General features: G+C 55.9%; 1 protein-coding gene and 1 long non-coding RNA gene across 4 annotated transcripts in view; one reads left to right on the forward strand and one right to left on the reverse strand.

Moving 5' to 3' along the window:
* Positions 1-19,993, forward strand: part of LOC138845824 (uncharacterized) — a 30,366-nt gene extending 10,373 nt beyond the window's left edge. Inside the window, exons 3-4 of the long non-coding RNA XR_016222933.1 lie at positions 267-473; positions 783-19,993. This is a non-coding gene — a long non-coding RNA (uncharacterized LOC138845824). The remainder of the gene's footprint in view (positions 1-266; positions 474-782) is intronic.
* GRB10 (growth factor receptor bound protein 10) overlaps positions 1-20,963 on the reverse strand; it is a 113,300-nt gene that overhangs the window by 48,063 nt on the left and 44,274 nt on the right. The window lies entirely within an intron of this gene.

Raw genomic sequence — 20,963 nt, forward strand, 5'->3', positions numbered from 1 at the left:
TCATTTTCCATCAACTCTAAAAATATTATCCCAGAACACTGGAATTGAAGAAGGAAAATCCAGGTTGTGATCCAAAGGCCCGCATCCTGCTAACACCATGCCCTCACCAAGTCCATTTTCTAAAGGTAACCTGGACACCAGGAATCTTCATTGTCACACACAACATTAACACCTTGAAAGTCCAAGAGTTTAAGGCCATAAACCCAAAATCTCTTCATTCTGCAGATATTTACTGAGCGTCTCCTACATCTCTGCCATTGCTCCAGGTGCTGGAAACAGACCCTAATGAAACAGAACTCCATTCTGCCACCTGGATGGAATGCTTCCTGGAGCTCCACGCTCCGGAGACAGATAGGACGCTGAATACAAAGTATAGAGGAGGACCACTTTTTTTTAACCTCTCGAATCACAATTCCATCTAGGAAGAACCTGAAGTGTGCTCCAGCCAATGGCAACCATTGGGGAGATGAGGGGTAAGTGGGGCCCAGTGGGTAGGTGGCGGGTAGACAGGCCCCAGCAGGCAGATGATGGGGTGGACAGGGCCTGGTGGTGAGAAAGAGAAGTTCCCAGCTGGAAGGGGATGCCTCAAACTGAGAGTTTGGGATGGGTGGGAAGTTAAAGGAAGTACACAGTGTGGTGTGTGTCCCCAGACAGAGAGAACCTTGGCCGAGTTAATGAAGTTCCCGCTCTATAAACACATCCCAGAGGCCAGAAATTCTCCCAGCATGGTTATGCTCACTGCTTGGCAGAGAAGGGTTTTAAAATGCGATCTCTGTTTACAGGCAAGACAGTCAAGGGGAGGGCACTCAGCTCCAAAAAGAGGCTAAATTCAAAGGCATCCAGAGGGGGAAAGTCATCCCAGGAGAACAGTGCCCAGCGGTTCCAAGAAATGGCACGGCTCCCAGAACTGGGAAGCCCAGGAGAGAGGCGCCGGCTCCCCAGGATGTGGACGCAGCTGTGGCTTTTACCCAGAAGGACGGGACACTCAGGAGGCCGAGGGCGGGCACTGGGAGCTGCCCCTCAACCTGCTCCAAGCAGGGCCACCTGGGAGCCCTGTGGGAAGAGGCAGGACCCTGGGACCCTGAGACCCTGAGAACCCAAGCCCTGGGTTGGAGAGAACATCTGTGCCCCTGAGAATCTACGGGCTCACCACGGATCCCTGAGCGGCGCTCTGAGGAGGTGGAGCCTTTGGAAGGTGACAGGGTCACGACTGCGGAACCCAGAGAGTCCGAGTGCCCTTCCACCCTCCCCCACGGAACCTGCCAGGGCCGTGCTCTCGGGCTTCCGGCTGCTGGAGCTGAGAAAACGTCTCTGCTGCAGCTAAGCCCAGGCTGTGCATTGCGTTACAGCGGCCAAGGCCAGGACGGCTCCGAGCAGAACGCTGGCTATTTTTGTGACAACTGCTCATCAATGATGACAAATGAAGGCACACACAAGGGGACTTCAAGAAGTTCATGGAACAAAAATGGGCTTCAATTAAAGGCCAAGTTTTTTCGATGTAAAAACTTTGCAATCCGTGCTTGCTCATAATACGAGTTTTCCATGACCTTTCTGAAGACCCTGCCTACAGTGGCGCTTCTGATGCGTGTCCCAGGAGAAGGGACGTGTACTTGGCGGTCCGGGAGACACTCACGGTGCTGGCGCAGACGGGGGCAGGGGGATGCACAGGCTGAGCTCAGAGAGCAGCAGACAGGCTCTGATTTTCATCTCGGGGAGAGCGGACCTGAGTCCACGGGACTCCACGCTGTCCGGTGACGCCGCTTGCCCACGATCGTTCCGAGGCAGCTCTGTAGGGCGTGCTGAAAACTCTGGCCGCCACCCTTGAGCAGCTACCAGAGGCTCGAGCTGCAGCCACTGGTGTCCAGTTCTCCTACCGAGCCAGCCAAGTGGACGTTTTACATATCTCAGGTGGAGGGAGTGAGGCCGAGTCACTGGGCCACCAGGCCCGGGGCACAGCTGGACACTGCCTCCTTCCTACATTTTGACCAGGGGAAGCTTGGGGAACAGCCCAGCTGTCCACATGCATCTGGACCACCAAAGACAGATTCCAGGGCCTTCCGGAAGCAGGGGTGGAGAGCTGTGGGGACACTCACTACCCGAGGGTCTACCACACTACATCCGCCAACCCGGAAGAGCTGGCAAACGGAGCCTGCTCCCCTGGCTGGGGCCAGAAGCCATGCACGCCAGCCAGTGGCCTGCGCCTGTGAAATCACCGCCCACTTCAGCTAGCCGTGTGCGAGTTAGTCCCTGGAATCAGAGACCCAGGTCCCTGGGGCTGCGCCTTTCTCAAGGTGAAAGCAGTGATCCAGTGGATCCCGGTCTGCAGCCAGGGCACGCTGGCCCTGCTCACTGTGCTGAGCCCTGCTGGAGGCACCAGCAGGTCCATCTAGCCACCTGACTCGTGCAGAGTGGGAACCTGCCGGGGTTACTTCTCAATACACTTAAAAGCACATCCACGGTGAGGAGAGGGTTAACGACCAGTGTGGCAACTCCTGGTCCCACCTCTGGAAAGGTCAGGACCATTACAAAGGACCTTCGTTGTCAGAGGGAATCTAGGGGGACAGGCTGTTGGCCACGGGGAAACAGCAGAGGCGAGGTCCCCGGGCAGGCCGCGGGTGCCACGCCACACGGGACCCCGCAGCAGTCTCTGTGGGGAGCTGCAGGTGTGAAGGTGCTGCTCACTGGGACGGAACGCCCAGGCCTGGGGACCTACGTGGACTACAACGATGACCACGTCACCATCGCGGCAGGACGGCTTTTGAAGGTGACAGTGCGCGCTGCACTGAGACGGGTGGGTTCCCGCTCTTTTGTAAACCTTGCTGAAGGTCTGGCGCTCAGAGGCCCCTCTCTGGGAACAGAGATGAAGATTTTACATAAAAATAATTCATTCCAAAATAAATATGTTTATCTGGCTGGTTAAAACTGGTTAGCTACGGTTTAAACAAAAACAGTTAAATGGAGCTAAAATGTAATATAACGGATAAAACATAATATTGGATTATAGGAGAGAGGATACTCACATTCATTACCCAAGGGAAACCCAAAGATATTCTCTGATCATGGATCTTAATTAAAGGGGAGAATGACTTCCTGATAAGCGACACCCCGCTACTTCTAGAAGGACTTAGGCTTCCTGGGACAAAACCCCCCATCCGTTAGGTGGCCCAAGGTTAGAAACGACTCGGCGCTCACTACCGCACCCCGAGGCCCCGGCAAGCCACGGACTAGTGTGGTACACGAATGAGCGAGTGGTGAGGGAGGGGACATGTGGAACGGGGGAACGGGAGACTGGAGTTGCTAGGATCCTGACAGCAAATGGGAACAGGAAGCCCGAACAGGGTGCAGTCATCGCTCGAGGGGACAAAGGAGCAGCAGGACTTGAGAGCGCCTGAGACGTTGTGGAGGTGACCCTGAGAGGCCAGTTCTACAGCTGGTCGCACCGGGAAGCCAGGAACGCAGGCTCCTCCACGCCGTCTCTCTACAGAAGACACAAGCCTCTGCGGAAGCACAAAATGCGCAGGGAGCTGACGGCAGGGGTCCTGCACCTTGGCTGCTTTCGTGGCCAAGGCTAGTCTGATGCCCATGGCTGAAGAGTCAAAAGGAAAAGAAAATGCTGGGGGGCTGGAGTGAGAAACAAGGCTGATCCAGGGGCAGGCAGTCCCATGCCCAGCCCCCTAACTCCCCGTGCTGTGGTCTGGGCAACTCTGCTCCCACCGGCCTCACTGCCTCTGCACAGGGAGCCAGTAAGACTGAGCAGGGTTGGATGGGCTACAACATAAAGCACTCGTCCCAATCCACTAGGAGCCAATTTCTCCAACAGGGAAGTCCTCTGAGAAACAGAGAAGGCGGCGGCGAGTTGGGGTGCACCTCACAGGTGCCCCAGCATCCGTCACCCTGGCCTGGGAGCAGAGGCGGGCACCGGCATGCAGATGCCGTGTGCCACAGGGCACAGGAATGTGAACACCGCCAGCTCGCCAGGGAGGGATTACGGGGACTCTTCTCCCCGCTCTTGTGCATCTCGACCCCACAGCAAGGTGTGCAGGTCCTGGGGGAGCTGGCGGGAAGAGCTCACCTGTGTTCTCCCTCGTGGACCTGCGTATCCTCCCACGTCACTGGACACTCAGTGCAGGTACAGACAGAGAGGACTCCACAGCCACGGAAGGCTGTGGATGCTGAACTGAGCAGTTGTACTTTTCAGTTTCCCCCTTCTCTGGGTGAATACGCTGACTGAGACACACACACACACACACACACACACTTCCTTGAAGTAAACTCCTGACACTGGCTCAGAGCACATGGGTGCTGCAGGGCGCCTTGTCTCCCTCCAGGGTGAGACTCCCTCTCCCAGGGGCCACTGGGCAGGCTGGGCATCATCCACTCAATGCCACCGCCTCGCAGGGCTCACAACCTTTCTGCAAAGAACGCACTGTCCGCCTGATGGTACAGAAGAAACAGACTCCGCTGCCCAAGGGAGCGCATCCTCAGATGAACACAGCGTCCAAGGGCAGCCCTTCCTGACGCTCGCCACGGAGCCACGGTGCCCCCCACGCCTGCAAACCCATCGGGGCCCAGCGACTCCATGCACTTTTGTACCTGGACTTCACGTGAGAGGCCCAGGGACACAGCCTCAGCTCCGGGTCACCGAGGGGCATGGCAGGCACACTCACAGCACCCACGCGTGTGTCTAAGGGATGGATCCGGGAAGGAGGGCCATCCACATGGTAGAGCCCAGGTGACAACACACAGGGATCCCGGGATTGTCACACTCAGCTAGAAGAAACTAGCGACAACAGGACAAACACCAGTGATTCCAGTCACGGGGGCACCCGGGACAGGCAAATTCAGAGAGCCGGGAAGTGGATCACAGGTCACGGGGCCCAGGGAATCAGTGCTTAGCGGGCACAGAAACTCATGGCTTTATTGGCCGAAACTTTGCAAAGGGCCAGTGGAAGCTGAGCCGAGTCGGGTACCCTCAAAGACGGCTAAAAGGGGGAATTCTGTCTTCCATGTTCTACCACAGCAAGGAAATACGTGTGCAAAGCTGTCGAGAGTGATTCCAGCCATCACTAAGTCAGCTGCTTTCGAAGTAGAACGCCTGCCTTCCCACAGCTGCTCAGAAAAGCATGGCGGGCCCTCAGCAGCTGTCGCACAAAGAGGAAGACGAGCGGCTGAGCCCTGCAACGTGGCCGGAGGCGAGGCGCCCCCTCCGGTGGGCCGCAGGGGCAGGCTGGGGGGGGTCCCGGCTAATCCTCTCCTCTCCTCTGCACATCAGGCAGCCCCCTCCCCCCGGGCCCGCGGCGTCCTGACGGGCCAACTAGAAAACCAGCCCTGCTACGTCCCGCGGCATCTGGTGAGAAAAGAGCCCAGCGCGTCGGGTTTGGCATCCGGCGGAGAGGAGGGAGGACACGTCGGCTCCTGCAGGCTGTGCTGGAGGCCCAGCTCCACGCTGGCTGCCCCACCCCCAGGAAGGGGCCCACCCCGAGGAGGGAGGGGCTGGCCGCGCCGCGGGGCCAGAGCTGCAAGCCCAGGCCCACTCAGTGCAGACGCCCGGGGCCTCCAGAGCGCCAAGAGCGCCCGAACCTGGACACACTTGAAAGAGGGACGGTGCCTCTCTGCTCCCGCGCCGGGCCTGGGCTCCGGCGTCCGTGCCTTCCAGCCCCGTGGGTGTCCCTGTTTCTCCCGGGCAGCGAGTGTGCAGAGCATACACCCACCCGGCCTCTGCTGCACACTGCCTGCCCTGCCCCTCTTCTATTTGATTGTTTATCTTCTTCTATTTATAGGGTTTATAGGATTCAAAAGAAATAAACAGAAGATACTAATGCTCCCCGTGTTACAGGCATTGCAGATGGTTCTTGCCAGGCTGAAGTGTGCCTTCAGCATTTTAACTATCGGCTCTTATGTCTGTACAGGAATTTGAACTTGTAATACCCAAACTTAGCATTTTCCCTTCATGGCTGTGCTGTGTGACTTAGGAAAGTCTGTCTGAGCTGGGAGCACGAGGATATAAATATTCTCACTACTCAGTAAGTCGTGGTATTCAGATATCTAAAAGACATGTTGCTTTTTCACCTTTAGTTAGTGAACCGGCAGGAGCTGACTGCTGCGCCAGTGTGGGCCAGGGTTCCGGCCCCCTGGGCCCCCAGCCCTGGCCCCTGCCCGCCCCTTCTGGAAGCTTCTGTCCCCTCCGCTCAGTGACTGCTCTGCACTCTTCCCACGAATGTGCTCTCTCCTCCTGGCGGTCCCTCCCGGCCCTCGGTCTTTCTGTCTGCGCTTGGAGCAGCAAACTCTCTTCCCTGGGATGACCCCCACGGTGCCTGCAGCCAGTCCACTGCTCCCGGCCCTGTTCTTCAGCGCCAACCTGGCCCTGGTGAGTTTTGCTTTTTCTTCTTAAAGTTAGAAAGCAGCTGTTAAATCTGACCGAAACTCTGTGGGGAATGTGGCTGCGCCTGCATTAAATTTAGAAATACAAAGGGGCACCCAAGAGCACATGGGAAAGATAATTAAAATCCAAGTTTATTTTGGTGCGAGGACGTTCTGAAATCCACACAGCTTTTTCAGATTGCGTGTTTTCCGCACGGCGAGGCCCCTGGTGAGTTTGGGCACACGTGACGCGTGATCGCGGCGCAGCGCCCCACCTGCTCCCGCCTTTTGTGCGGTTCTGTAGCAACAGCCTATGATACCTGCTGCGTTTATTCCTAGGTACTTTAGGATTCTGGTCACTATTAGAAACAGCATTTCTTTATCCCCATGTTTCCTGGCTCTCTTCCCCTGGTGTACAAGGATACCACCAAGAGCCATGTGTGGCTCTCATGTCCCATCTGTCACCTCACAGACTCTTACTCGGCCCCGGGGGTCTCTGCATTGCGGTGTGGAATTTCTATCTAGAGAACTGTATTATTTTATCTCCTTTCCATTTGTGTTTCTTGCTGTACTACTCAGGCTAAAACTTCCAGCAACTGTGGGCGCCTTGTCTGACTTTGCATATTCAGGGACACGACTAATGCAGGGTCTCCAAAGTCCAGGCAAAAAGCATATTATGGAAAATCTATGTCTGGATTTCAAAACTGCCTGCATCAGACTAAATTTGTCTTTTAACGCAATTTTCCCCGGCTTTCTGTAGTACCCTCGTATTTCTCCATGACGCAGATCTTAGGTTTCTGACAAATGTTAGCAGGTGAAGGAGCTGCCCTTTCCGTGTGGCTTGGGGAGTCTTGGTGCTGTTTGCTGAGTTCAGAATTGGCTGAAATGTTCCTGTATGCTGAGATGATCCCTCTTCCCTTCAACCTTTAAGTGAACACAATGGATGTGTTCAGAATCTTCTTCAAGAAGAAAAACCATCCTTGCATTACTGTACTCAACTCAACTTGGTCAAAACGTGCTTTTTGCGTGCTTTATATGAACTACTAATATTCAGTCATTAGACTTTTGATGTTAACCTATGAAAATAGGTCTAGGGTTTTCATCTCTGGCCCTATTTCCAAACTACACAGACACTATGTGACTGGGAGGGCACGCACAAAAGACAGACAGTAAACTGTGTGTGTCAGAGAGAAAACTGTGTGTGTGTGTGAGAGAGAACCTCTGTGTGTGCATGCATGAGAAAACTATGTGTGTGTGAGAGAGAGAGTGAACCTCTGTGTGTGCATGCATGAGAGAAAACTATGTGTGTGTGAGAGAACCTGTGTGTGTGTGTGTGTGTGTGTGTAAGAGAGAGAGAGAGAGAACCTCTGTGTGTGCGTGCATGAGAGACAGAGAAAACTGTGCTGTGTGTGTGAGAGAGAAAGAGAACCTCTGTGTGCATGCATGAGAGAGAAAAAACTGTGTGTGTGTAAGAGAGAGAGTTATGTTGGTCACAAGCAGAGTACTAATGCCTTTTGACTTAAAACAAGGCCAGGCCTCAATAAACCCTGAGTACCTTGAGTGGAAAACACACGAATCCTTCTGACATACAGCACACTCAGCACACAGCATGACACGGGCGCCACGCAGCCCTTGTGACCGTGGCCCCTGCGGGCATCAGCAGGGAGCACGAGACCCCTCAGTGCTGGCTGGGCTGCACCTGCCACGCAGCAGGAAGATGGGGTACACCCCAGGCTCCAGAGCACCCCGACCACAACACAACAGAGCCCCTATGTGGGAGCCCCTGTGTGTCAGCTTCAGTACTGGCTGTTGAAATGTCCCTGACCACACGCGAGTCCCTCAGCACTCAGCGTGCCACGCAGAGGGAATGCACACGCGGCACCATTTTCCTGCTGGTGTGAGAGACACACGCTTTCACACACAGAGGGGAGGGTTTCTCGGAGGCCACGGCACTGGCTCCTCACTCCGGGAGCCCTTATCAGGCACTGCCTGATCTCCGTTTCTGCAGTTCCCCAGCCAAGGCTTCCCCGCCCCGTCGGCTGAACACAACACCCGTAAGACCCTGGGACGGGGCGGACAGGACACAGAACGCTGCCCGTCCAGAACACCGAGTGCAGGGTTCCCGCATGCAACCAGGGGCCCACGCCCTCTTGTGTCAACCCTGTGGACATGCTAGCCTGGCCTGGGAGACGCTTCCAGGACGTAGCATGGCAACCCGAGAGACACCTCGGGCGCACGGCCTGCGTCTCCCTCACCCGCCTTACATCCCTAGAAGCAGCCCGGCCAGGCCAAAGGTCGTGTGCATGTGTTCAGGCTCTGGAAACAGCATCCGGCTCCTCTTCACTCGGAACAGTGGGCAAACTGCTCCTCTCGTAGCAGCCGCGGCAGCCGGCGCGGCGACTTGGCATTTCTCCGGAAGTGCGCTCCGTGCCAAATCCACAGATAAGCAGCACCCCCCCCCCCCACCATGGTTCTCCTCTGCAGGTGCTTCCCAGGAAAGCTGAACACCTACTCGTACGCACAGTGGCCCTCGACACACACCCCTCCCAGCCAAGCCTGGCCTCCCTGCTTGGGAGTTTAGGGCCAGACAATGGGGCTCTCGGTCAATGGGCTCACCTGTAAATGAACTAACGGACCCCATGTGACCACAAAAGGGGCCTGGTGAGTACCACCAACACACACACATAGCCACATGCACACACATGCACACCCACATGGACACAAGAACACACACGCATGCACACACACGCACAGCCACGGCTCTCCCTGGCCCACTGCAGGCTGACTTCCCCATTCTCCCAGGACACGCTCGGGCCTGGCAGGAAACTGGCCACACTGCAGCAAAAGCGTGACTTCCCACCTCGTCTGTCTGCGGGTGCAGTTATATTTTTGACTCTCAGGAGTTTAATTCAATGTCTTCAAGCCTTGATCTTTTCTTTCTGATTCTTCATTCTAAGCTTGAAAACTGCCATCAGCCTCGACCAAAAAAGTTGAAAACCATTCACTTGTGTTTTATTTTGATTTCTTTTCTGACTGATATACACAGGTACTTCAAAAAGAATCACGGAACATGGAACTAAAAGGCAAGTAGGCCGGCGCCGCGGCTCACTAGGCTAATCCTCCACCTAGCGGCGCCGGCACACCGGGTTCTAGTCCCGGTCAGGGCACCGGATTCTGTCCCGGGTGCCCCTCTTCCAGGCCAGCTCTCTGCTGTGGCCAGGGAGTGCAGTGGAGGATGGCCCAAGTGCTTGGGCCCTGCACCCCATGGGAGACCAGGAAAAGCACCTGGCTCCTGCCTTTGGATCAGCGCGGTGTGCTGGCCGCAGCGGCCATTGGAGGGTGAACCAACGGCAAAGGAAGACCTTTCTCTCTGTCTCTCTCTCCCTCACTATCTACTCTGCCTGTCAAAAAATTAAAAAAAAAAAAAAGGCAAGTAATTTGGCGCGAGAGAATCCTTTTGGAACCCATGCACACAAGTGGCCTTCAGGAAGGTGGAGGAAGGGAGGCGCTGTGAAGAAACCGCACGTGGACGTCAAAACGCTACTGTGTGAAAAGCGATCACGTTTCCACCGGGCTGCCCGTGCCCACCCAGCACAGACCCACAAGCACCGAGCAGCCACAGCATCCAGCGGGGCCTGCATTCTCACCACCACCACCCCCACGAGCAGCTCCTCTCGCCATCATGGGCAAGAGCAGCCCAGGAGCTGCCAACACTGGGCAGAGCCCGGCACAGCCCGGCACAGCGAGCCGCAGCTCAGTGTCTACCAACGACGGGCATCTGTGAGGCCCGCACCCCCTCACGGCTTCGCCGGGAGATGAGTGAGGGCCCGAGCGCTGGCTCTGCGGGAAGCCCGTGCCGTGACGGGCGCCCTGCCCTCGTCACCAGCTAAGTTTAGAGCCGTTCCATCACCTGTCGAAGGAGCCCCACGCCCAGGGCCCGTCAATCCTGACGAATGGCTTTCCCAAAATAAAACGTCTCTGCCAAGTCCCTTCTGCTCCTGTTCTGGACGGGGCATTCCCACGTCGAGGAGGCCGTCAGCCTGAAGGAGTAGGGGGAGCTCTGGAATCTCTGCCGGGGGGATGGCGTGACCTTGGGGAGGATGGCAGCCCCAGAGGACTGCTGGGAAGACTCCGTGTGGCCAGGCACATAAATAAATCACCACTTGTGAGTGCCCGCTGCTATTTTTACTACAACACTGCCACTGCCGCCACCTCCTCCACCATCACCTCCATCTCTGCCACCATCTCCAACACAATCTCTGTCAACTCTGTCACCTCCTGCACCGCCAAACTTCACCACAACCTCCACCACCCCGCCATGTCCTCCGTCACCTCCCCCTCCCCCACCTGCAACAGCTCCACCATCAGCTCATCATCTCCACCTCATGCCCTCACCCTGACACCTCCACCCATCGCTTCCTCCAACCCCAACGTTCACAAACCCCTTCCCCTGAGAAAGGGCAACTGGACAGCAAGACATCCACGTGCAGCCCCCGGCACTGATCTGTACAACGGTTGGCACGCAGAGCCTGAATCAACTGAGAGCTCAACGGTTACTTCAGAGTTGGCAAATTAAAGATCTCTAAACCACCCACTTAATAATGACAACCACAGCCTTTCCAGTGCCGCAAGAGGTCCAGTAGGCTATAGATTACGGCGTGAATATAGCAAGCAACAGATTCCAGACAGAGTAAGATTTTTACTCTGACCTCAGGGCATTGTGGCCAGCCCTAACTCCAAGTCCCAGAAATGGAGGAGTGACTGCAGGCTTCCCTCCTGAATGTCCCCACTCCTGTCCCTCCCCTTCCCCACCATCACGGGGGATCCCCACACACTGAGCCCCAGGGAGCTGCAGGGTCCAGGCCCAAACGCTGCCAATGTCCAGTTCCTTTTGGGGGACTAAGGAGCCTGAGAAAAAGGGCTGAGTCAAAAAGGCATTAACTGGGGCAGGCGCAGTGGTGGAGCAGGTAAAGCCGTTGCCTGCAGTGCCCGCATCCCATATGGTCGCCAGTTCAAGTCCTGGCTGCTCCACTTCCGATCCAGCTCTCTTCTATGGCCTGGGAAAGCAGTAGAAGACGGCCCAAGTGTTTGGGTCCCTGAACCCATGTGGGAGACCCAGAAGAAGCTCCTGGCTCCTGGCTCCTTGCTTTGGATCGGTCCAGCTCAGGCAATTACAGCCATTTGGGGAGTGAACCAGTGAATGGAAGACCTTTCTCTCTCTCTGCCTTTGCCTCTAACTCTGCCTTTCAAATAAATTAATACATCTTTTAAAAAAAAAAAAAGGCATTACCTGAAGGCTGAGGAGAACACGGCTGGGAAGAGGAGTTTGAATCTCATGCACTGGCCGTGAGAACAATCCTCCCACAACTCTGAGCCTCAGCTTCCCCATCTGAGACAGGTATGGCCAACCAGCGGCCACACAACGGGGTACACACGGCCACTGCAACTACGCTGACCCCAGCTTCTTCAGCTCTGAGCTTCTCACTTCCTCTCCTGGTTCCACAACCGCCTGCAACGTCAACTCTCAAAGCAGAGAACCAAAGTACGTGCAGCTGGAACAACCAACCAAGACCCTCTCCTGGGAGAGCATCAGGTGTGCAGGAGGCACAAATGCACCTGCACCCTTTCCCCAGAGAGACAAAGGGGCAGCTCTTTCTTGGACTTTCCCAACCAGTTTCTCAGAGTTCAACTTTCTCAACACCAACTACAGAATCTGGAAACAGTTCTCATTGTCCTAGACGACCAGAAAAAGGTCCCTCGGTAGGGGCCCCTCCTCGCTTCTAAGACCCTCTCACGGGCAGGGCGCAAGGTCTCTGGCAGCTGGAGGCCAAGAACCTGGAGGTGGGACAGGGTGCGTGAGGTCTCCACAGCGTGTGTGGATCTGGTGTGGGAGCCCTTGAGTAGCAGGGGTGAGACGAGCAGGAAGGGCAGAGAACAGCTCCGAGCAGCACGGAAGGCCATGGCAAAGGGGACGGTGGCTCACAGACACTCCAGAGAGGCACCATTCATGGAGATTTCTATGAGGCAAGAGGCAAACACAGAAGAGACCCCACTGGACTGACACCGGGCACAGAGTGGATTAGCCCTTCTGCCCCAAGCTTCTCTCTCCCGTAAGGAAAGCACAGGAAGACCATGGGGGCCCAGCCTCAGCAGGGAACACACGAGGCAGCTCCCCTGTCCTTCACGTGTGACAACTTACTGTGGCCTGAGCCAAATGTCTGCAGACTGTACAACACTGAGCAAATATGCCCGCTCCCCGGGCCCGCTTCCTCAACATCAGAACCAGACCCTTGGACCCATGACCTCCAAACCTCTTTCCCATCCTAAGGCTGAGTCTGTACCCTACAGAGAAATGTTCCGAGCTAATCTATTCCTAGAACCATGGTTAAAATAATACCACGGTGACTTCAGAGCTCCTGGCCAACATGGACTATCAGGGATTGGATGTACCCTCTCTCTCCTTAAATAACTAAGAGATTAAAATGCTTTTCATACACTGGACACCAGGCAGCACAGCGTAGTGGTTTCTGAGAGTGAGGACACAGGCGACGCCAGCCCCGCTTGTGTCTGCTGCGCTACCTGGACAGGGTTTCTGATCTCAGGGCAAGGAGGGAAACTAAAGGAAGACGCATGTCTTCCCATGCAGAAAGACACAGAGTTCCAGGAGACGTAGGCAGGGAGAGGAGCTGGGGCAGACCGAGCGGGGAGTTCTGGAGACCCTCTCAGGGTTCCTCCCAAATCTTTAGCTGAGTACTGCTGACTTCACACCAGGGGAAGGGAAGAACCTCTGGAGAAAGCAGGCAGAGCCACCCCTGGTGCTCACACGGAGCAGGTAAAAGTCTGTTCCCACCCCACTAAGTGGAAAACCTCCATCCACAGAAGGATCCTGCCAACAGTGAGGGCAAATCAGCGTGCAAACACAGCTGCCGGCCCAGCTAACAAAGAGTAAAAGCAAGCTTCAAAGGATCAAACGACGCCTAACAAGCTGAAGTGTTCCCAGAACCAGACTCAAAACATGTTTCAGGGAACATAAAAAATCAACAAAACAACGTACTCAACCATGTACGTACAATTCACAATGTCTAGCATCCAAACAAAAATTACCAGACAGGGAGACGGGAAAAGAACATAAGACCATTAATAAAGACCAGCGCCATGAACCCAGACAGGACACACAGCAACCACAAGCAGGCTCAGTGTGTCCAAGAGGAAGTCAGTCAAACAGCTGAAAACACAACGCAGGTGAACAGAGGTGTGCTGGGTGGGACGAACCACGCATCAGACCCCAGCCTGCATCTCACCACCCACTCTCCTTCTGCCCCCAGCCACCAGTCTCCATGGGGGCTCCCTCCACACTGAGGGCCCATGGGGTCCAGAGGCTGGGGTAGGAGAGCACCCTGTGAAAGGACCATCTAGCAGGACACACAGAGGCAAAGGAAGAGGGACACAACCACAGCCAACACCCCCAAAAGAAGCCAGAGGGGACAGACAGGAAACCGACTCCGATTTGGGACCAGAGAGAAGTGAGGTTGGAGCCGACTCTTCTCACTGTCCAGCACTACAACCTGGCCAGGGCAGGCCCCTCAGCCTCAGTCTCACCACAAGTCAACCTGGGTACCAACGCCGATCCCAACGTGAGGAAGTACAAGTCCTGCACAAAACACGGGGCGGCTCCCTCCTCAGCCCCACAGAGAGAGCAGGTGAAGATGGAGGAGCACGCATGGGCACGGAAAATGGAATTCAAGTGTGAACTTATGCTGCTGCGAAAAGCCATGAGATGCAGGCAGGTTTTTTCATAATAAGCATCTTCCAGGAACTGCTGGAGGCAGCTCCTATGGACAGATCTCAGAATGTGCTTGAATCAAAGAAACTCATCTTTTCATTCCATGTTCAGGAGAGGCGCATCAGGGGAAAAAAGAGGATTCACACAACCCTCACAGTCAGCGCCAGCCACACATGGTCCGGGAGTGGACCCTCAACTCACACACAGTCACTGCTCCAGACTCACTTCTTAGGTGGCATAGAAAGCCATTGCAGCAGGTCCTGTGCAGCTGGCACACTGAGGGTGCTTCACGGAGCTTTGTATCCTGCTACGTGGACTGCCAGTGCAGGAGGCACCACCACCAAAGGTCTCCAAGGACACAGAGGCCAGCAGACATCCACCTGCCATGCCTGCACGTGTGGTCACTCAGGCAGGAAGAGCTACAGCGCTGGAGGCCCGGGCCCAGTCCTGGTGCTTGAGGGGTGGGCTCCCCACCGAAGGTTCAGGGACAGAGCCCTGAAATGGTAGCAACACATGACCCGGGGTCACGTGACCCAGGTGTCCCCAAGCCTTCACGCTACTGTCCTGTCTCCAGGCGCAGGCGCAGGCCCTGGGGTAGAACTACAAGGGGTCCCAAGAAGCCGCATCTCAATACAAGCAAGGGTGTTTTTCTTCATCAACCAGGAAATCTCAAAAATAGAATCATGGGTTGGGCATCTCTAATCCCAAAACCCAGAACAGGAAGTTCTGAAATATCCGGAACCCTGAGCACCAACACCAGGGCTGCACGTGGGGATTCCATACCTGGCCCTGGCTCGAGGGGCCTCAGTCGGAACACGGGCACTAAAAATAGTGTGTGAAGTCACCCACAGGCTGTGCACAGCTGTGCAGGAAACGCACACAGAGTCCCTGTTTGGACTTGGGGTCCCATCCCCAAGACGCCTCATTGTGCACCCCCGAGCTTTACAAGGGAGCGAAGAGGGAACCGGTGTTTCCGATAAAGGGCTCCTGACTGCTCCTGCTGCCCCACACCTCAAGCCAGCTGACCGCCTTTTGCCAGACTGGTGAGAAACGATTTCCCAAACCCAAGGCCATCCAAGCTGTAAAAGTGAATATTCCTCTGTGATTCTATGGACTCGGAAAGATTATAATCTCAATTTTTTTTTTAAAGTCAGCCATCTCTTGAAATTTCCACAACAGACTTAACCAACGACAGAAAACCCACACTTGGAAGCAGGGTGACCACGCTGACAGACGGCCGCACGGGACCCGCTTTGCTTTGCATTTTGCGTTTCTCTGAAGATGGCGAATGTTCTCACATCTGCCGTGACACCTAGCACGGGGGCATGGTCCCTTCCCCACCACCTGGCAGCCGGAAGTGGTCAAGAATTAAGGACCGTGTGGGCACAAGGAGGACAGCGTGGTGTCCACCCCGACGAATGCAGGCGCTGTGGTCCTGGCGACCCCGTCCCACCGCGGGGCCGAGCGTGTGGCACACGGGTGCCGGACGGCTTGACCCAGTTCTGCCACAACGGGATGCAAGTCTTCTGAACTTTGGGGCCTTCACGCTTGGACACAAGGAGCTGCAGGCCAAGGTGCAGGCACCTCAGTCAAGGAGTGCAAACGGCAACTGAACGCTTAGCTTGGTGCCAAAAATGTTGACACCCACACATACATTTTTTCACAATGATGCGTATGATACCATTTCATGATAGTTCTGAAAATCCCTCATACGAACAGGACTCCTGCTGGCCCCCAACAGCCCTCCCGTTCCCAGCTGAGAAAGCTCCGACTTCCTCCCCGGTGCCTCCTCTTCCTCAGGGACCCCTGCTTTTCTTACTCAGACATCATTATCACCATCGCACTGGGGACCTCACTCCCCAGTGGGTCCTCCACCAGGACCTCAGAGCCCCGGGGATGACTACCCAGCTCCTAGCCGTCTCCCTGGACCCAGTGCACCGGGCAGCGGCCATGCTCCATCAGCATCCAGGGAATGTTGGAAGTTGACCCTGGCTGGGCCCCTCAGTGTGGCCGAGCTGCTGCTGGGCCACCCCACCTGCCTCCCTGAGGCCCGCAACAGCCTGACACCAGCAGGGAAACATGTCGGGGTCTCCCGGGAGACGGCGGGACTGTGAGGTGCACAGGCAGCCTCCGAGAGGGGCAGCCCCGTGCCCGTCACGGATGCGGAGCGGGCCACAGAAACGCACACGCCGAGCGCAGCGGTGCTCTCCCCACACACAGTCGCCTATCAGTGACTCACCGACTGAGTCACACATCCGGCCCAAGCCACAGCTATTAGTGAAAAGCTACAATTAGAAAAGTATTAGTGAGCCGAAGACTTTCAGAAGACGTTTTTCTCCACAGAGCCCCGAAGAGCCGTCTAATTGCTGTAATTGCTCAAGACCGGAGCCCACTGTAAATCACTCCGTGTTCTGAGAAATTCTGGAACTGTCAGCTAATTTTCCAGGAAAGACGATGCGCGCTGCCCAGTCTCGGCGCTGGATCGCTGCAGGAGTAGACGCGGCAGGACCCGGAGCACTTCCTCGGAGGACCACAGAGCCGCCAGGGAGCGCCGCCCTGGTTCCAGCACACTCCCGGGCCCTGGGAAGCAGCCGGGGGCACCCGACAGTGAAGGCGACACCCACACGGTCCCTCGTGGACGGCCCCCGCCTGGAGTCTGTGCTGTGCAGAGGACGGGACACGCGAGGGCCGGCGGGAAAAGTGAGGACCTCTGCCATGGACCTCCCTTAAAGCCCAGCCATCACGCGGGCCGGGGAAGCTCTGCTTTGTGCTCTCAGGACTGAGGGCGTGATGGGCACCGTCCGCAAAGCAGACCAGCCGCACACAGCTCAGATCAAGGCGGAGAGACTGGCGCTGCCTCTTTAAGAACAAAACACCACGGCCAAGGGGGCCTCCATGAGAACCCACAGGCCCATTCATGGGACAGACAGGTCACCCCCAACCTCAGGAGCCTCTGGGGCTTCAAATGACCTATTTCCTGGTGTGCAGGGGATGCTAGCTCTGGGTCCAACCCGATGGTTTTCCGACACTTGAGCCTTTCTCTCAAGGTCTGCTTCACTCCCAGACAAAAACCAGCAGATGTCTCGGCAGTCACGCTGTACCTGTAGCCAGCCAGAGACCAGGAACGTGCCACTGTCTGCTCAAGGACCCCAAAGGCAGAGAACAGAGGGACGCAAACGGATGAGATGGTTCACAAGCCATCCAGAGAGCCGCGGACTGGGGCTGCGGGCGCACCCCACGAGGCAGACGTTCAAAGTCAAGTCTGTGTCTGAAGACGAGGAACCTCACAGATGAACATGGCAGGGACATAAACGAGAACCTGGGGACCCGCTTATCACAGGCAGGGACACCCGGCCGACGAGCCCCGGCCAAGAACCAGCCCTTTTCACCGCCACCCCTTGCCAGCAAATATTCCAGCGTTCCCCGTCCTTCCATTCGCCACTTGGGTTTTGGAAGCCCCTCGGGTGGAGGGTGGGGGTGGGACACCTGCTCCACCATGAACATCAAACCCCAGGTAACAGCAGGCAAGTGTGCAGCACAGAACTCGGCCAGAGAAAGGTGCCACAGTCAAATGGAAACCACAGTGGAATCTCACAGAGAAGCAAAGCAAGGGGGACCAGGGGCGAACATGCCATCAGCTCCTGCTGCGTGGGACCTGTCACTGGTCTCTGCTGCCCTGCTCACAACAGAAGGGGTCTGGTCCTCAACCTGCACGACCCTGCCAGGATCCCATGTCCAAGCTCACACATCCCTGGTGACACCGAAAGCAATCGGGTGACCAGCTAACGCCATGGGACCCTTCTACTTCTTCAGATCACAAAGACCGCGAGACACCATGCCTGAGAAGACCCCACGGACAGCCGGCTCGGCTCGAGGGCAGCCTGGCACGCGGTGAGCTCCCAGACGTTGCTGCGGGTGTGCTTGGGAGGCCTGCTCAGGGGCACCTTCTGTCCCTCACTGTGGGGAGACTGGCACACGCCCTGGAACCTCGCCGAGTCACCGGTCTGTGGGAGAAGGGCACCTGGAGAGGGAGAGGGACATCGGCAGCTCACCGCAGTCACCCACCAACACCCTAAGGTCTCCATCATACTCGGGAAACAGCACTTTAGCCACAGCAAGCTCAATGTTGCAAGCATCTTACCAGACAGGACCACAGAGCATCCCTGGGAGGTGCTGGTTCTCCTAGCCGTGGGCAAGAACAAGCCGCGTTTTGGGGGACAGCAAATCTGGCTCTCCCCCTGCTTGGCCCTGGTGCTGCATCAAATTAAAGGCATTAACTCCACCCACTGAAATAACAAAAATCCCAGCTGAAGCCCCGTTATAGGCTGAACTATATTATCCCTAAACTCCTACGTGGCAGCACAGTGTGTGACTGCGCTGCGGGGAGAAGATGGATAACCCAGTTAACAAACACGAGGTGACCAGGGTGAGCCCTGGTCCTACCTGACGGGTGTCCAAAGAACAGGAGACAGCACACAGTTACACGCAGAGTACACGGGACACAGACACAAGGAGAGAAGGGAACCTGCCCACGCCCTGCTTGCCGGCTCCTGCCCCAGCACAGTGAGGGAGTGTGTGTGTTACGGTGACTACAGGAAGTTAATTTGGACCCTAAGCACAAAAACACCACTCAGCCGTCACAGGACTGGAAGGATCAGAAGCAGCCGAATCTGTATAGTTTACCCCCACCCTTGCTTTCTGTGCATGCTCCTCTAGGGTCCTCCAACAGCAGCGGAGGAGCTGACCAGGACGCGGCGGAGCTGGGGCCGATAAGCCAGGTGTGCGCCCAGGTGTCCTCACCCCAGCAGGACCCGGCTGCACTCTGTCTGCCTTTCAAATAAATAAACCTTTTTAAACAAGCAAACTGTACAACACTGCTAGGAGAATATACAGCAGACACAACAAATGGAAAGATATCCCCTGTTCTCGTTGGAAAACTAACACTGTTAACGTCAAACAGGACCGGAAACGATGCACGGATTCAATGCGATCTCAATCAAGATCCCACCGGCATTTTCTGCAGAATCCTAAAATTCCCGACTTCACCCAGGAGCCAGAGCAGCCAATCCATCTTGAGAAGGAAGAATACACTTGGAAGATGCACAAATCCTGATTCAAAACTCACTCCAAAGCCACAGTAACTAAAACAGTGTGATACTGGCACAAGGACAGACGTGGACAAATGGAATGAAAGAGACAACAGATGGCAAGGCCGCTCACGGGGGAGGGCAGAGCTGGGAGAACGCTCTGGAGCATGAGGCTGAACCCTAACCTTGGAAACAAGAACTACTCACCGTGGACAAGAGACGTGGAGGTGAGGGTAAAACTGTCAACTCATGTAGAAGCCTCCATGATGCTGGATCGGACAGTGATTTTTAGGACATGACAGCAGTGTCACAGACAACAAAAGGAGAATAAAATAGATAAGCTGGACTTCATTTAAAAAATTCTGTGCAAAGGGCACTGTCCAAAGATGAAGACAGAGACCACAGAACTGGTCAAAATACTCACACATCATCTACCTGCTCAAGGGTGAATACCCAGAGCATATAAAGAAAACACCCACAGCAACAACAAAATACGAACAACCCAATTCAAAAACAGGCATCCACGTCCCAGCTGCTCCCCTTCCGACAAGCTCCCCACTAACGCACCTGGGAACACAGCAGCAGACGGCCCAAGTGCTTGGGCCCCTGCACCCACGTGGGAGACCCAGATGGAGCTCAGGCTCCTGGATTCTGCCTGGCCCAACTCTGGTCATTAGGGCCATTTGGGGAGTGAACCAGAGAGTGGGAACTCTCTCTCCCAGTCTCTCCCTCTCTCTCTATAATTCTTGCTTTCAAATAAATAAAGAAATCTTTAAAAACAAAATAAAATAAAAGGCAAGCTAAGGCCTGGAAGAGACACTGTCCCAGAGAAGACACAGAACGGCCATGGCCCCGTGAAAAGCTGCTCGGCGTCACCAGGGAGTCACCAGTGAAACCACAGGGAGGAACCACAGGAAGAACAAAGGCAGGAAGTGAGCCTTGGCAAGCACGCGGAGAAAGCGGGGCTCGTGGGCGCGCTCTGCGAGTGTGAAACGGTGCAGCTGCTGCTGACAATTATATGGGATTCCTCAAAAACGAGACAGAGGATTAGAGCATGACCCAGCAACTCCACGTGCAGGCATGGAACCCAGAGGAACGGCAGGCACAGCCGCGGCCCTGGCAGCGCGGCTCGCGGCCTTGAGAAGGTGGACTGAAACCACACGCCCTGGCAATCACCGGAGAAGCAGAACAGGGCGCCGACGGCGGCGGAGTGAGGCAGCAAGGAGACCGCGGCTCAGGCTGTGCTCGCACGGGGCTTCACGACAGAGTGAGTGAGCAAGCCGCCAGCACCGATCCACAAGTGCCCTGCGTGAAGGGCCCACGACAGGAAAACCCACAGAGACAGGGCCCACGCGGGCGAGGAGCAGGCACGGAGCCCGCCGTTGGGGTGATGAGCAGGTCCGACAAGGGGTGAATGTGCTTCCTCCCACTGAACTGTGTACCTGCACGCGGCTGACCTGATCACAGTGCGCTGTGTGCAGTTCACCCTGACGGAAACGCTGGAGAAACTGAGCTTCACCGAGCGTTAGCGGAATTAGGATTTCTGCTGAGTGTGTTTACGACGATGAAGGGAATTAGAACTTCTCAGGCTGTCAGAGCAGGCAGCAACTCCAAAGAGGTCTGTTTGCGGCCACGCGTGTTCCAGCACGCGGGACCTGGCCACGGCGGCTCACGGCTTCCCCGGTATTGGCCAGCAGTGCACAAGTCCTGTTTTGTAGCTCCATGGAAGCCCG

Source organism: Oryctolagus cuniculus, chromosome 16 (genome assembly GCF_051225735.1).
Source record: "Oryctolagus cuniculus isolate XC-2025 breed Fujian yellow rabbit chromosome 16, ASM5122573v1, whole genome shotgun sequence".
NCBI classification, from domain to species: domain Eukaryota; kingdom Metazoa; phylum Chordata; class Mammalia; order Lagomorpha; family Leporidae; genus Oryctolagus; species Oryctolagus cuniculus.